This window comes from Equus przewalskii, chromosome 6 (assembly GCF_037783145.1).
Source record: "Equus przewalskii isolate Varuska chromosome 6, EquPr2, whole genome shotgun sequence".
NCBI lineage: Eukaryota > Metazoa > Chordata > Mammalia > Perissodactyla > Equidae > Equus > Equus przewalskii.
In genome coordinates this window covers 48,558,669-48,571,461 of record NC_091836.1, presented here as the reverse complement: position 1 = coordinate 48,571,461, position 12,793 = coordinate 48,558,669, and the positions used below count along the sequence as shown (strand labels likewise).

Sequence of the window (12,793 nt, the reverse complement as noted above, 5' to 3'; positions counted from 1 at the left end):
TCGAATCCTGGGCACGGATATGGCACTGCTCATCAAACCACGCTGAGGCAGCCTCCCCCATGCCACAACAGGGCGGCCCACAAGCAAGAATATACAACTATCTACCGGGGGGTCTGGGGACAAAAAGGAAAATGTAAAATCTTTGAAAAAAATATATTAAAAAAAGAAATGAATATTGAGGTGAGATGAGTCTGCTAGTCATCCTTCATAAATAGTAAATAAGATTCATAGGTAGTGCTTTTCCCTTAAATCAGTTAATAATATTTTATCTTTAGTTTTTTTTAACAATGTTTTAATTGTTCTATGTTAGAGGGCTACGGAAAAGTGGCACTTTGTATTTGTTGTGATTTTCTTACTGGCCTTGTATTAGAGTTCCTGCATGTGCCTAATTCATTGTACACATTGTCCATGTTTTAGAGAAAGCTCCTTTTTGGGGATGGTGGGTGGAGGAGCCTGTTTTTATTTTCTGTACTATTAAACAGTTCGAAAAAAATTTGTGTGGCAAGTTTATCCAAGAGTGTACTTCCTGTGAATTCTGTGCTAGTGAGCACATTTTCCTGCTTCACATGGCATCTCCAATGGGACATAAAAAGAACAACCTGTGAGTTTGTTTCTCTGCTTCCTGTGCAGCGGCTGCCTTCACCCAGCTCTTCCGTGTGAGAAGAATCACCTTTCTCACATGGAGAAGACTCTGTGTTTCCTGTTACTTGTAGGTTGAATGCATTCTGTTGATGTGTTCTCACTAACCTTTGAGTGTACGTCAATAAGACCGACCATCAGTTTGGGAAATGAGCACTTCTCTAGTTGTTTCATTGATGTATTTTATCGACTGATCCAGTCCATTCTATGTTAATAAATATTAGTGTGGATTTCATTTTTACAGAGTATTAATATCCATTTTTGATCATGGATTTTCAGATATATTTTGTAATGTCCTTCATTTCATCATTATCCATTTTGAGTCAGTTTTATCATGTGCAGACCAATTCAGGGATTTCTTCCCCAGGCAAACTATTTCTTATTATTTGACAGTTACAGTTATTGTCATGAAAATAATTCCTCATTAATTTTTAAGCCAAAAGTTAACAATCAGGTTTTTTTTCAGTGCCCTCTTCCGGTGACCTGCAGGATTGCGCCTGCAGTCAGAGAGGCGTGTCAGGAATTCTAGTAAGAATGACCACAGACCGAAAGCACCTTGAGGTGTAGCGGTAACGGTGCTCAAAGGACTTCTCACAAGATTCTGGCCTCTGTTTGTGTGTTGGACTGCTATTCAAGGAGGCAGATTATTTTCTGTCTTCAGTGATGTGAGGAGGTAAACTTAATTCTATCTTTTGTAAACCTTTTGTTTTGTGAACCGAATCATTGTTTTCTCGAAGGCAAAAACAATAGATTGAAGGAAAGTTAATGTTTAAGAAGTTGCAGTCCGTCATTTTAGTAAGAACAAGGACAAGAGTCATTTTTAGGATTTGGGCTTTTATCCTTTATCATTTTTACCTCTATGGTCACAAAATACTCTTAGTTTTGTCTTGGAAACTGTGTACTTTTAATGACCAAGCTATCAGACCCTTTTCTCTTCAGCAGGGTAAGACTGGCCTTGCAGTGGATGCAGCCAGCTCCTGGTCCTCTGGAACAGCTTTGCCTTTCCTACTTACAGTCAAAACACCGATGTATTTCCTATGGTGTATTGCACACTCTTTACTATGAAGTACCTCATTTAAATAGATAAATTCTCTTCTTGGTATCCTACATAACATTTTCAATATGTCCTTTAGACTCAGCTGAGGCCTTTTAGTTTAGGGATATTGTGAGACAGTGCAAACCCAGCCAGGGAAATAGGACCACTGTGCCACTCTGAAGCCTTTCCTTCTCCGAGACTGTGTTCTTGCTGGTACCGTTTCAGCATCCCCCACAAGCCATGCAGTGTGGAGCCCAGGTAGCTGATCACAGGTTTCCTTTCCATATGCTTAGATGTACGGCACATGATGTGGAAACTTGGGGAGAAGGAGTAACAGCTTCGAGGTTTAAAACAGCAAGGGGAACAGAATGTTTTCCCTTTTTTTAGTGTAAACTTATGAATTGGAGGGGTTTCGTTCCAATGGACACCACAGAATTGTTCTTTTGAGGTGATGGGTTGTTTTTCATCTTTTGGTGGCAGTATTCCTATACATTTGTGAAAACTCATGAGACCACCTGAAGTATTTTATGTATCTTTAGATATGTATTATGTATGATTACTAGAAAATGAATAGTACAATTGCTTTCACGTGATAGAAGAGTGTGAAGGTCTCCTGAACCTGCATTTTAATCTGTTCAGATCTTTCCACCACTGTGGGGTCCTTCTCAGGAAGGTTGCAGGACTGACAACAAGGACTCAGTCCTCAACAGGCCTGTTTTGCAACCCTGTCATCATTATGAAAACACCCCCTTGGGTTGCACCTGCCCTTAGCTCATACACATAACAGGAGTGACGTGAAAGTGCTCCCAGACTCTGTCTTTGAGTGTAAATCAGGTTCATTGACAGGTCTTTGGAAATACCACGGTCTAAAACATGAAAGTGCATCCCAAGCAGAGGCTGCCTGGGACATCCTTATTCCCGTGCAGCATCATCAGATCTCACTGCCATCCATAGACCATCTCCAGCTCTTCATTTCCCCACTCAAGCCTACTCTGTGCCTGCTCACTTGGAAAAATCTTTAGAAATCCACACATGTCCCACTCTGTACATTTTCTCTGAGGCAACAGGAGGGGGCTGTGAGCTGAGAGGGTGACAGAAGCAGTGGTAGAAACCATGCCATGAGCACATTCTCTCAGCCACAGTGACACAGCCATCTCAAATTTATCATATGTGCTTGCTTGCTTATTCACACGATACTTAGAGATTGACTTATGTTGAATTGAGAAACAAAAGCTCTGGAATGTTTGAAATAACATTGCATTAGTGTCCCCCTCCCCACAGTCCTTCTCAAAGATGCCTTAGCAGCCTCTCACTGATCATCAAAGCATCTCTAAACCCCCATGGTGGACATAAATTACCCAAGGCATTCTTGTACCAGAAATATTCTCTTCACAGGGTGCTGCACACAATTAGAGAAACCACTGCTGGCAACTGACATAGTCTTTATGTAAATGGAGTCCCTTCCAGGGCCTCAGTGGAGGATGCTCCAAGCCAGCTTCCCCTTTGGCTTTGGTCCTGAATGCAGGACCCCCCAGGCTTTCTAGTCAAAAGCCTCCTTATCAAAGAGATGGGTATTTACAGCATGGAGCCAAACATTGCTGCTCTGGAATATCCCATGAGCAGTCAGGAATGTTCCGTTCTCTGATGTAATCAATTCTGAGGAGATCGTTCTCATTTTAGACATAGTGACCACTTTGAGAGTCACTGAGGAGCACATGGGTGACCAGGGTGTTCATAAACTTTATGGACAGTGTGCACCACCACACCGGACAGAGTCCACTGCAGAGATGCTGCCTTTTGTCGCTAAATCAGACAAGCCGTCCTTGATCAAAGAATGCACTGAAGCCTCAGAGTGATCAAACAGCAGTCATGTTAGCAGTACCCACTTTCTTGGCCCAGTATCCAACCCGTCTGTACACTTTTACAGATCCTGGGCCGTTACCCATGATCTAGCTGTTGGTCCCACCATTAGCACCATCCCCTTATCCAAGGTTTCCCTCTATGTCTTAGAGAATTCTGGGGATATCTTGCCTCGCAGATATCCAACTACAAATCTGGCCACTCCTTACTCTGCCCTTATGAAACCTCAGTCTGCAGAGGCTGATTTTTATTGCTGGGGGTGATGAATTGACTTAAATTTCTGAGACAAATATCAACGCCTCAGACCAGATGGCATTAACCTTTACCTTATGGTCCCACATAATGTGAAACCACTTACCGACCTCTAACTTTAGAGTCTAGGCAGAATTCAAGTGATTTCCCTTCTCTGCTGTGGTTAACCCAGTGATGGACCAGTGAAGCTGATGTGAAAAAGCAAGTCACTGGTAATATCATCAATGGGCATACCTTCCAGGATGAGGAAGGGATCAGTACAGCTGATGGCAAGTAGACCTGGTAGGCCAGTCCCCCCATCCCCGGGGCTCCTTGCTGTGCTCAGACCATGGTAGAACTTGATATGGACAAATCACTCATGCCATCGTACATTAGCCTGCTGAAGCCAAAATGCAGGGACTTGCCAAGATGTTCCAGATTTATTGATATTATCAGCTCAATTCTGAAGAGGAAGTACTGGGCTCTCGAAAAAGTTGTTCAGTGGACATTTAACCTCTTGTGCCACCACAGGCTACCCCCTTCCTGGAATGGTCTAATGGCCTCCTCAGGCCAATTTGCTTTCTTCTCAATGGGCCTTCCTGCTGTTGGAGGCATTGATTAGACTCAGTCCCAGTCTTCGGGGCTCATTGCTTTGCTGTCATTGTCAGGCTCACTGGCACCTGATAGTTAGGGACCTTTCCCTGCTGGACATTCCTGACAGAATGGTCACTCCTACAGGTCTCTGGTTCATTGTAACAGTGCACCCTGTCCACCACTGTCGTATCCCACTGCCAAGTCTTCCCCTCACATCACCTGTGGACTGTGTGCCCTGCGTGTCGATACTTCATTTGGGGCACCTCCTTCAAATCCCCTCTGGCTCATCACATACAGATGTGCTGTTTTCCTACCATTTGCACTCATGTGCTCATTGTCATGGGAGTCACTGGTAGTGACCTGGTAGCACATGAAGTCATTCATCAAACATCCTTCCTGCCAATCAAGAAATGTCCCAAACACTCAAAATTTGTGTAGGAGACAGCTAGTGTTTGAGATGTCTCCCTGAAGGAAAACCCCCTGGCAGCCGTGGTAGGTGCTGATTGGTTGGCTTTGAAGTATTTATTATGCATCCAGGCAGAGCTCTCTTCCTCTTAAGAGGGCTGCCTGTGGTTTGTGGGGAGGAATGTGGCAGGATTAACACAACAATGAGACAACAGATTAAACTAATATCACTTAAATATTTGAACAGGAACCCTTCTTACATGTTTCTAGATCCCTCCACACATTTGGATGACTCGATTCAAATGGTTTTTCGAGGCTTTGTCACCTCAAACATAGTATGTTTGCACTTTTCACATAGCTGTTAATATTCAAATCAAATTTATTTGAGTAGTGGCATCATGCAGTCAACCAGCCTCAGGATTGAACACTAATAAAGACACTGACCTCATTTTGGACATTTGACTCTCAATCAGCTGTATACGCCTGCTCACCCTGTTAGGATCACAATGGTAAACAACTTATGAAGGTTGACATGTGCCCCTTTGCCATTTGTGTCTGCAGATGGGAGGCTCAGACCTGTAAAGCCTGAAGCCTCTAAACCTACACTTGTTAAATGGCCAGCCTGTGATCCTTTGCACAAGCCACATGAACAAGCTTCCCTTCGCCCTACTATCTGTAGAAAGCATTTTGGAGTAATAAACTTTTTTTTTTTTTTAAAGATTTTATTTTTTTCCTTTTTCTCCCCAAAGCCCCCCGGTACATAGTTGTATATTCTTTGTTGTGGGTCCTTCTAGTTGTGGCATGTGGGATGCCGCCTCAGCGTTGCTCGATGAGCAGTGCCATGTCCGCGCCCAGGATTCGAACCAACGAAACACTGGGCCGCCTGCAGCGGAGCGCGCGAACCTAACCACTCGGCCAGAGGGCCAGCCCCTGGAGTAATAAACTTTTGTATTAACTTAATGCATGTGGCAACATAGTCCTGACGTCTGGTCTGAAGGTAGAGTATTAATCCTACCCCTAAAATGGCAATGATGAAACAGAAGGTAACTCATGGAAAATGTCATTGTCATAATGCACAGGAGGTCAGTGTAGGGAGTTCTTAAAAGATGAGAATAAGAAATCCAAATGCAGAGATCCCTACATGATAAGATTTTTACATGTACTGGTGAGAAAAGAAAAACTTTGGAACCACCCACATGGCTTTAGCAGTAGATAAGTAAATGAAAATGATGTAGTCTCCCAAGGGAAAATACAGAGCAACAGAAGTGAATGGATGATTTGTTTTCTGATATGAAGAGTCTGAGTGGTGATTCTCATCTTCACAAGAAAAAAACTGACGAACCTGAAAAGCAGCACCTCTTCCTAGATCCATCAGTGACTTGAGATGACATGGCAACCAATGACCTCAAAATGAGAGACAGGTGAATATAGAGGATTACCACTTACTGGGAGGAGAAGTGACTGCAACCAGCCACCTCTAGGAACACAGAAACTTTTAGGGATGAATTTGCCAACGTGTGGACTAGTCTGAGAGTCCAAAACATTCATGCCTCCATTCTTAGGAAACTCCCCCAAATTCATTGTTTTTTCCTGTGCTATAGGGCCACTTTTGGAAAAGAAAGACAGTCCTCTAAATACCCGTCTGTTGAACTGTTAGAATCAAAGTAAACAAAGCTACACCTAAATAATAAAGGTGTTCACTTCAATTGTGCTGGCAGAGGAACAACGCATAAAGAATCATGACAAATCATAACATGGTGTCACAAAAAGAAAAGGACAATTCTCCAGACACTAAAGAAATTCTCAGAAAGTTGTGATGTATCTGATAGAGAATTCACAATAGCTGTCATGAGGAAACTCAAAGAGCTACAAGAAAACTCAGAGAGACAGTTCAGTGAGGTCAGGTACATAATTAATGATCGGGAATACTTTACCAAAAAGATTGAAACTCTAAAGAGAGAATGAGGGCCGGCCCGGTGGCCCAGCAGTTGAGTTCACATGTTCTGCTTCTCGGCGGCCAGGGGTTTGCAGGTTCGGATCTTTGGTGCGTACATGGCGTGCTTGGCACACCATGCTGTGGTAGGCGGCCCACATATAAATTACAGGCAGATGGGCACGGATGTTAGCTCAGGACCAGGCTTCCTCAGGAAAAAAGAAGACTGGCAGTAGTTAGCTCACGGCTAATCTTCCTCACAAAATATAAATAAATAAATATTAATTAAAATCAAATTCTGGAGCTGAAGAACTCAACAAATGAGATGAAGAATGTAAGAAAAATCATTGGAAATAGAGTAGACCATATGGAAGAGAGAATTCAAAAGCTCAGGGGTGGGCACACTGGCGCAATGGTGAAGCTGCACATTCTGCTTCGGCGGCCCAGGGTTTGCTGGTTTGGATCCTGGGTGCAGACATGGAAGTACTTGGCAAGCCATGTTGTGGTAGCCGTCCCACGTATAAAATAGAGGAAGATGGGCATGGATATTAACTCAGGGCCAGTCTTTCTCAGCAAAAAGTGGAGGATTGGTGCCAGATGTTAGCTCTAGGCTAATCTTCCTAAAAAAAAAAAATCAAAGGTAGAAATCTAGAAATGATTCATGTGAAAAAGGAGAGAGAACTAAGATTGTTTTAAACATGAAGAAACTCTATATGAGAACTGACTGCTAGAAAAGGCAACATAAGGGTAGTGGGAATTCCAAAAGGAGAAAATGGGGAGAAGCGAGCAGAGAACTTATTTAAGGAAAGAATAGCCGAGAACTTGTCAAATCTGTGGACTGAAGTAGACATACAAGTCCACAAGGCTGAGACTCCCTAGTTATCTCAATGCAAAATGGCCTTCTCCAAGACACATTCTATTAAAACTGTCAAAAGTCAGTGATAAAGAATTTAAAAGCCAGCAAAGGAAAAAAGCCAGTAACCTACTAAGGTATCCCAATTAGACCATCAGAAGATTTCTCAGCAGAAACTCTGCAGGCCAGGAGAGAGTGCAATGACATATTCAAAATATTGAAAGATAAAACGGCTAGCCAAGAATACTCTATCCAGCCAAGTTATCCTTCAGCTATGAGGGAGAAATAAAGGCTTTCCCAGACAAAGAAAACCTAAGGAAGTTCACCACCACTAGACCTGCCTTACAAGAAATGTTGAAGGGAGCTCTTCCACCTGAAGTGGAAAAGCAAAATCACTCAAAACTTTGAGTAAGGTGATAAATAGAACCAGAAAATTGCACAGGTATTTCAGAATAGGGTGTGAAACACTTAATTATAAAGATTAAAGGATAAAAAATAATTAAAAATGTCTATAGCTGCTTCAATTTGGTAATGAACTCACAACGTAAATTGGGATAATTTGTGACAAGAAAACATAAAAGGGAAGCAGGAAAAGCATGGAAACAGTATAGGCAAATGAAGGTAAACTATTAGCAGAAAAGTCTATTTTGTCTATGACATGTTTTATACAAATCTCATGGTAACTAGAAAACAAAAATTTAGAGCAGAGGAACAAAGCATTAAAAAAGAGGAAACTGAGAAAAACGTCATTGGAAACCACAAAGTAAAATGGCAGACAGAAACACAAGGGAAAAGAAAAAATGGAGATATAGAGCAATTAGAAAACAAAAGACAGAATGGCACCGGTAAGTCCTCCTAGGTCAATAATCAGCCTAAATGTAAATGGATTGACATCACCAGTCAAAAGGTCCAGAGTGGCCACGTGGAGTAAAAGACATGACCCAACTCTCCGCTGCCTCCAGGACACTCAGCTCAGCTCTAAAGACAAACACGGGCTCAAAGTGAAGGGGCAGAAGAGGAGCCTCCAGGCAAATGGCAGCCAAAAGAAAGGGGGTGTGGCCATGCTGACATCAGACAAACAGACTCCAACCCAAAACAGTAACAACAGAGATGGACATTATATACTGATAAAGGGGCTAACCCATCAGGAAGACATAACAGTTAATAATCTATGTGCACCCACACGGGAACACTCAAATATATACAGCACCCATTAGCAGCTCTCATGGGAGAAATTGACAGCAATGTGATAATAGTAGGGGATTTTATCCCCCCACTTACATAAAGGATCTCATTTTACGGCCCTTGTAACCCAACACTGGGCTCTCCAACAGGGCATCCAGTGGAACTTTCATCTCCCCTATGAGGCAGAGGTCTCTGGTGTTTCTGAATGCCACCGTGGTCTTGGAAAATTCTGGCTCATTAAGTTTCCAGGAGGTAAACAGACTCCTAAATGGGCTTCCTTGCTGCCAGGGGTGCTCATCACTTTAAACTCTAGGCCACACGGCCATCATTCTGACACCAACTGGTCTCCCCCAGCCATGCTGCGGATGATTGTCATGGGGGAACCTGACGCCTTCATCTTATGGGACAATATTCTGTCGAAACAATTTTGAGTCCCCTTACACATTGAAAATGTCAAGCGTCTTTCTTTTCTTTTTTTTGGTCAGGAAGATTGGCCCTGAGCTAACATCTGTTGCCAATCTTCCTTTATTTTATGTGGGATGCCACCACAGTATGGCTTGATGAGCAGTGTGTAGGTCCACGCCCAGGATCTGAAACAGAGAACCCCAGGCCATTGAAGCAGAGCTTGCACACTTAACCACTATGCCTTTGTGCTGGCCGAAAAATGTCAGTCATTTTGTCTTCCAGTATTCATTGGCAGCCCAGTCAGGGACAGCTGGTTAGCTATGACCCCTGGTCATATACAGTCCTGGCCCATTAGAAGAACACAGACCCACTATGCTGCTGCTGGGCCACACTTCCCCACTTGGTCTGCAAATACCAGCTGAAAGTCCAGTGTTTAGTGGCTTTAGTGGCGGCTCATTTCTCCTAACCATCCCTCCCCACAGGAAGTGGCAATAATTGTATCCAGACCCAGTGAAGGAATGGTGTGGGTCACTAAAAGGGAGAAGAGGCACTCAGGTCGGTTAACAGCAGCAACACTAGGAGATGACAGCATGGCAATATGGCCACAACATGTGGCCCTACCCGACTTTGCCACCCATGAGCTCCTGACTCGCAACAGCCCCATAATCTTCACACAGGGCAGCCGTGGGCAGAGAAAAAAGCATAAAATGTGACTGCTCACTGCTGGACTTCTTCTGTGCCTTTGTGCCATCTGGGCCATGGGCTTCTCCTCCACCCCAGAGAGGCAACCCTGGAAAGCTGTTGGAACCACACAGCCCTCACCTGTGACTGCAACCCTGGATGGGGGCACGGTGCAGCCCGAGAGGGAAGTCAACCCTAGAGGGGCTGCACCCCAAATGCCACCAGGTGTGCTACTAGCCAGGTGACTCAAGCACTCTACCTTGAATGGGACTAATGGCACCAGTGCCTAAATGTCACCAACCCTCCTCTATTTATGTGCCCTACTCAATGGAAGCCATTTGTAACTCATGATAGTCAGCACCTCTCCGCCAGCAGACTAACTCCCTATGAGCTATTTCTTCTATCTTCACCAAATGTCACTCTTACTAATTGCCATTCCCTCAGTCCTGCCACTTTCCTCCCTTTGCCTTTTGATGAAACATCTCATGACTTTCTGACTTTGACAAACCAATTATTGTTCCCCAGGCTGGATTTATAAGAACGCTCACTTGAAAATGCTGATGTAGTTTGCTTTCCTGATGAGTCTTCTCTAAAAGATGAAAATATCAAATATAAGGTAGGATATGCAACTCTGTCTTCAATAGAAACAATAGAAGCTGGTGTTTCACCAACACCTACCTCTGAACTTATGGCCCTAGCCTGAGCCTGTTATCCAGCCAAAGGGAAAACTGCTAATATCTGTGCTGACAGCAGATGTGCCTTTGGAGCAGCTCATGATTTCGGCATGCTTTGGAAACAAAGAGGATTCCTAACCTCTACAGGTCAGTAAATAAAAAATAGCTCCTTTGTGTTCAATCTTGTAGATGTCATTCAGAGAACAAGGCCTTCAGCAGTAACAAAGCTTCCTGGACATTCTAAGGCAAATGTGGAGGAAAGTAAAGGTAATCATTTTGCTGATTCGGCTGCAAAAAAGTATGGCTCTTCAAGATTACAAACTTCTCTCTGGATTTGCCCTATAACCAAAATTTTCGTTCATTTTGTGAGAGATTTAAAAAATGAATCCATGGAAGGCCTTCATTTGGCTACTAGACAGGAAAAGAGGAAATGGACAGAACAAGGTTGCACATTTCCAGGGAAGAAAAATTTATGGTCTGGTCCTAGTGGCCGTCCTGTCCTTTCTGATCACCTCCAGGAATCTATTCTAAGCTTTGTTCATGATTTAATCCCTTGGGATACTGATAAGATGTTGCTTTGAGGAAAACAATATTAGGGAACCAATACATAAATCAGCTTCAAGGGTTTATCAAAGATCCACATATGTCCCAAACAGAACCCTGGAGAGCCCATCCACAGTGCCATGGGCCATTTCCTTGACTTTCTGGGCCCTTCGAACATGGCCGTTGGACTTCATCCGACCATCAGCATCTCCAGGGTGTGAATATGCTTTAGTAATGGTCTGCGTGTTTTCCACTGGACTGAAGCATTCCCATGCTGCAGGGCACCAGGTCACACTGTGGGTAAAATTCTCCTAGAAAACATTGTACCTACCTGCAGTGTCCCCTCAGAGCCTCACAGCAATCTTGGACCTCATTTTACAGGTCAAACCCTGCAATCCATATGTAAAATCTGGCCCGTTCTACAAGATTTTCATTGTGCCTGTCGTCTTCCATCCTCTGGTCTCAGTGAAAGAACTAATGGGATCCTAAAAACTGAATGGGCCAAACTCCTAGAATCTGTTCATCTCCCATGGCTGAAAGCCTTGCCTTTGGTATTACGGAACCTTAGATCTACAGCTTTTGGAAGCACGAGCTTTCCCCATTTGAAATCACTACAGGATGACCTATGAGATTAGATCAAGGACTGTACGAGCTTGTCCACCTTAAGGGAACCATTCTGACCTACTGCAAGGAGCTCAGAAGGCTCTTAAGGATAGTACTGCCCTAGGAGAGCAATCCTTTCCCAGGGCGCTCCTGGGAGACAAAGATGGACGTCACCACAAGCTTCAGCCAGGAGACTTTGTTTCCTGCAAGACAACTTCACAAGAATGTCCTACACGCTTGGTGCAAAGGGCCATACCAGGTACTGTCGACCACTCCTTGTGCAGGAAACTACAGGATATTGACTCCTGGATTCATGTTTCTCATAAAGGCACCCTCACCTGACTGCACGTCTCCACCCACTGGAGATCTTAAATTAAAAATGTCTCCTGGGGGCTGGCCCCGAGGCTGGGTGGCTAAGTTCGTGTGCTCTGCTTCAGCAGACCAGGGTTTCACCGGTTTGGCTCTTGGGTGTGGACAACTCAGCCTTCTACTTTCACCTACACAGTACAACTTTTTTCCTTAAACAGGAAGATTGTCCCTGCTTTTCTCTAACTCCTTTCAAGGAATGCTCAAATGCCTCTAAAAATGCTCCACCCATGCCCATCCACGAAGTCCCACGTACGTACATGTGGCTCTACCACAAATGTCATCAGAGAGGCCATAGTTACTCCTGATTAATCAATGATGATGTGCAACTCCTCTCTGCAGGGTCTTGTTCCAGAGGACTGATGACATTGTAGACAGTTTAGAGAATGATACTTTTCCCATACGCACAAACAAGACAGATCATTAGCTCACACTGGTGCCACCTTCTTTGCCTGCTGATGAATCCTTGAATATTTGACCCTTGCCTGGTGTTCTTTGCCCCTTCAGGATGTATTTTCATATGTGGATGTGATAGAAAACCATAGGCATATGCCTGGCTACAGAGCTGGCAAATGGGTGGTACCTGTCTCCTAGGGTGATTAACCACTGCTTTGACTAGACTTAAAGGTATCTCTCGACAAACTGATTCCACCCAGAAAACCCAAAAGCAAAGGGCCCTCTCCATTACAGACGACCGTCCTGATGAAGCTCCCTCTGAATCCGAGGATAATACTTGTGGTCTCAGTCAAGGCTGTGACCTTCCTGCCGCTTATTCAGGACGTATT

At 43.9% G+C, this 12,793-nt stretch overlaps 3 protein-coding genes across 8 annotated transcripts in view; 2 read left to right on the top strand and 1 right to left on the bottom strand.

Moving 5' to 3' along the window:
- The window catches only part of LOC103545992 (zinc finger protein 709-like), a 515,885-nt gene that overhangs the window by 26,418 nt on the left and 476,674 nt on the right, over positions 1 to 12,793 (top strand). The window lies entirely within an intron of this gene.
- LOC103564867 (zinc finger protein 709-like) overlaps positions 1 to 12,793 on the top strand; it is a 308,739-nt gene that overhangs the window by 26,423 nt on the left and 269,523 nt on the right. The gene's annotated exons all lie outside the window — the stretch shown is intronic.
- The window catches only part of LOC103544955 (zinc finger protein 709-like), a 381,325-nt gene that overhangs the window by 134,245 nt on the left and 234,287 nt on the right, over positions 1 to 12,793 (bottom strand). The window lies entirely within an intron of this gene.